The 4,585-nt window shown below is 42.9% G+C and overlaps 1 pseudogene; it reads left to right on the forward strand.

Annotated features, from left to right (window-relative positions):
• Positions 1–853: 853 nt before the first annotated feature.
• Positions 854–2,215, forward strand: LOC102474971 (L-lactate dehydrogenase A chain-like; annotated as a pseudogene).
• The last annotated feature ends 2,370 nt before the right edge of the window (positions 2,216–4,585 follow it).

Raw genomic sequence — 4,585 nt, forward strand, 5'->3', positions numbered from 1 at the left:
CGTCCCCACCTGCTCAACTAGTTGTTTCAACTTTGGGTTCTGAGCACCCTGTGCTTATATCTGTGTCTATCCTAACACACATTACACTGAAGAGGCAGGAGAACAATGTGGTAAACACGAAAATTCGGAGCTGGACCTCCACAGTGTGAATCCCAAGTCAGCGGCTTACTAGCTTTTAAGATAATCTACTTAATCTTTTTTATCTTGGTTTCCTTATGCGTGCAATGAGATTGATATGATGCCTACCTCATAAGGTTGTGAGTTAATATATGCATGCACACTTAAGACAAGGCAAATAATGAACAGTTTAATAGTATTTGCCAACTTCGTTACTATATTCTTGTCCTTACCTCACTCACTTATAAATTCTGTGAAGACAGCAGTATGTCTGATTTCTGTATCCCCTCAGTCCAGGTACTCGATAAATATAAACTAGACTCATAGATTCCCTGTGGCAGAAGTCAAGACAGGTTGATGTATGGGATCGTTGGGAAAGTCATGATGCATTTTTGCACAGAAAAACACATCAAGACTTTCCCGATGACCTAATATTTCTTTTCTTTTCTCCTTCCCTCCCTTTCTCCTTCCTTCTTCATTTTTTTCTTCCTTTCTCCCTGTCTGCCTGACTTTGCCTAATCATTCAACAAATGTTTACTGAGCTCTTTACATATGAGTCCCTACTGTCCATATGCTGGTTTCTAGGAGCATAATACAGTGCATGGAACACTGAATTAAGAGTTTAATAAATTTGGGCTATGCGGGAGCCTCTGTTGCCAAGCCCAAATCTCATTACCATGCAGCCCTGATGCCTGTTCAACCTACACTCCCAATTACTTTTGGTTCCAAGTCCACCATGGCATCTCTCAAAGATCAGCTGATTATGAATCTTAAGGTCTCCCCAAATAAATTATGGTTGTTGAGGCTGGTGCTGTTGACATGGCCTGTGCCATCAGTATCTTGATGAAGTACTTGGCAGTGAACTTGTTCTTGTTGATGTTATGGAAGAAAAATCGAAGGAAGAGATGATGGATCTCCAACATGGCGGCCTTTTCCTTAGAACACCAAAAATCATCACTGTAATGTGACTGCAAACTTCAAGCTGGTGATTATCACAGCTGGGGCTCGTCAGTACAAGGGAGAAAGCCATCTTAACCTGGTCCAGCACAGCATCAACATCTTCAAATTTATCATTCCTAACGTAAAATACAGCCCAAACTGCAAATTGCTTGTTGTTTCCAGTCCACTGGATATCTTGACCTATGTGGCTTGGAAGAGAAGTGGCTTTCCCCAAAACCGTGTTATTGGAAGTGGTCATAATCTGGATTCAGCTCAGTTCCATTACCTGATGGGGGAAAGGCTGGGAGTTCACTCATTAAGCTGTTGTGGGTGAACTCCCACCCTGAGTGGGTCCTGGGGGAGCATGGAGACTATAATGTGCCTGTGTGGAGGAGAGTGAATCTTGCTGGGGTCTCCCTGAAGAATCTGCACCCAGATCTCAGCACTGATGCAGACAAAGAACAAGGGAAACAGGTTCATAAATAGGTGGTAGATAGTGCTTATGAGGTGATCAAACTGAAAGGCTACACATCTTGGGGTATTGGCCTATCTGCAGTAGACTTGGCAGAAAGTATAATGAAGAATCTTCAGTGGATATACCAAATTTTTACCACAGTTAAGGGTCTCTGTGGAACAAAGGATGTCTTCCTTAGTGTTCCTTGCCTCTTGGGACAGAATGCAATCTTGGATGTGGTGAAAGTGATTCTGACTCCTGACAAAGAGGCCCATGTGAGGAAGAATGAAGATACACTTTGGGAGATCCAAAAAAAGTGGCCGTTCTTAACTCTTTTTTTTTTTTTTTTTGAGAGATTTTCACTATAGGGCGCGTGCCCTCGCCAGACAGACAGAGAGAGACATAGAGACAGAAAGCGAGAAATCACCCCCCAGGGGGGATGGTCATGCCACAATCCCTTTTCCTCCATTCTCTTCTCGGGATCTTGGGCATGCACGCACACACACCTGGCATGAGTTTTAAGCCACCGGGTCCGGGACGCGAACCGCGGTCAACTACGTTGGAGTCCAGCGACATAGCCATTACACTAACTGCTGGTTCCCATTCTTAACTCTTTTGATGTCATAACATTTCACTGTCTAGGATACATGAGGATTTTTAGTTGAAAGTTGGGTATATTGTCCATTTTATCTGATCTGTAATTAAAGCAGTACTATCAAGATGGCCTGGGAAAAACATCAATTTCCTGCAGTTAGAGGTGGTTGGTAAAACCCTACACACTTGTGTCCTGATGCTGACAGTACTTACCTGTGTGCTCCTAAACTGGGTAGTAGAAAATGTTTCCTCCATCTCTAAGGCGCCACTGCCAGTGTTGCACACACTTCATTTGCCTTCAAACCAGATGTGTTTACTCTGTGCTATATAACTTTGATTCCTTCACTGAAGACGCCTAGTCCAACTCTTCTGCCCACCCTGGGATCCAATATATCAATCCAATTCTGCATGCCTTGTGCATAACTATTAAAAAGGACCTTAGTTTGTGCAGTGTGTGTTTTGGTAGTGTACATTGCCATATAGTGTAAAAAGAAAGCTCTACACAGAAATAAGCAACTGAGTGGTATACTAAACACCAAATAAATCTTGAATAGTGAAAAAAAAAGGAGTTGAGAGACCAGCAGTTAGCGTAATGGCTATGTCTCTGGACTCCCATGTAGTCGAACATAGTTCATGTCCTGGACCCGGTGGCTTAAAACTCATGCCAGGCGCATGTGCATTCATGCCCAAGATCCCAAGAGGAGAATGGAGAAGAAGGGATTGCAGCGTGGCCATTCTCCCTGGGGGGGGGGGGGATAACTTGCTTTCTGTCTCTCTGTCTCTCTCTGCCTGGCAAGAACACTACAGCAAAAACCTCTCCAAAAAAAAAAAGAGTTGAATAAGTTTGAGTTCTGACTAGTCTGTTTGAAACTTTGCACATCAAATAAGTGTAACAATGTCTGTGACATTGTTGTCTTGTCAACAATTGTTGATTGTGACATCATTGACCATGACATTGTTGGCTTGTGACAGAAGTAGAAAAGAGTGGATTTCATCTCCTTTCCATAAAGATATTGACACCTTCTTCTGTCGCCATAAGGTTATGAAACTATCATGAAATCATGACTTATAGAAAGTAAAGACGATCATCAATTGTAAAAGGAATCTTTTTCTAAGAAAACCCTATTTATTTTTAATCACTCTGGAACACAGGTCACTAGTCTGACCTGTAATTATTTATACACTGCTCTTCACAGGAGAGTTGGAGAAAATGTGAAGGGAGAAATAAATTTGCCAAGGATATGAAGAGCTAGAAAACTAAGGGAATATCTTCTTGCATTGCAGAATCACACAGTTAGCAATCTGCATTTTTTTTTTTTTTTGAGAAAGAGATTTTCACTATAGGGCGTGTGCGCTCACCAGACAGACAGAGAGAGACAGAGAGACAGAAAGCGAGAAATCACCCCCCAGGGGGGATGGTCACGCCACTATCCCTTCTCCTCCATTCTCCTTTCGGGATCTTGGGCACACACCCACAGGCGCCCGACGTGAGTTTTAAGCCACCAGGTCTGGGACGCAAACCGCGGTTGACTACGTGGGAGTCCAGCAACATAGCCATCATGCTAACTGCTGGTTCCCAACAATCTGCATTTTTCAAGATGTGATTCAAACCACACTTATTCTAGGTGACGGTGACAGTAATAAGTACAAAGAGAAGGGGCTATTTTTTTTCTTTAGGCTTTTTGTTTTCTTCCTTAAGTTCCTTTTTAAAATTTTTTTCTCCCTGAGAGGGAAACAGAGACAGAGAACCAGTCCCCGCTCTGGGTATCAGCACCAGAACCTACCCCATCCTCTAGCCAGCCCCAGATCATGGGCACATGTGCATTACCTGGTATATTCAGGGAGGTCCCTTGATGCAAACCTGGAACCTACTCATGGGAATCAGCCTTGCAGAGTGCCATGTTTTACCATTTTCCACTGTGCCACAATCAAGACCCAGGGTGGGGAGACAATTCTATAGTCAGGTAAACTCAAGAAATACTGGGTTAAGCAACTCTAAACAGGTTTCTTTGTGGTATAACTTTTCAGAGTCTTTAGTAAGCTAATGTGCATGATGACTCTCTAAGAGGGGTATCTCAGGGGCATCTAGAAAGCAGAAATTTTCCAAAGTTATTGGCTTCAGAACCCTTTTCCATCAAATGCCTTGGGAAGCAGATGTTCCATGGTCCATACTTTACAAATGCACTGTGGAAAACACGGGTCCAGTTCATCTCTCTTATTTACAGACACTGAAAGTGAGGTCCGAAGAACTTAAATGACCTACCCCAGATGGCACAGAGAGTGAGAGTCTGACTCCTGGACCAACAATAATAGCAATGCCATCATCCTCTTCCAAACTCTCAGAAAGAAAGGCCTAAGGCTTCTGGGTTAGTTCCAAAGTGATTTTCAATGTCAAAATCCAGGATCTCAAGAAATTTCAAAGTAAAGCTCGTGACAAAAATAGAAGAGAGTGAATTTCATCTCCTTTCCATGAAGATAGTG

This window comes from Tupaia chinensis, unplaced genomic scaffold (genome assembly GCF_000334495.1).
Source record: "Tupaia chinensis unplaced genomic scaffold, TupChi_1.0 Scaffold147433_1, whole genome shotgun sequence".
Taxonomy (NCBI): Eukaryota; Metazoa; Chordata; class Mammalia; order Scandentia; family Tupaiidae; genus Tupaia; species Tupaia belangeri.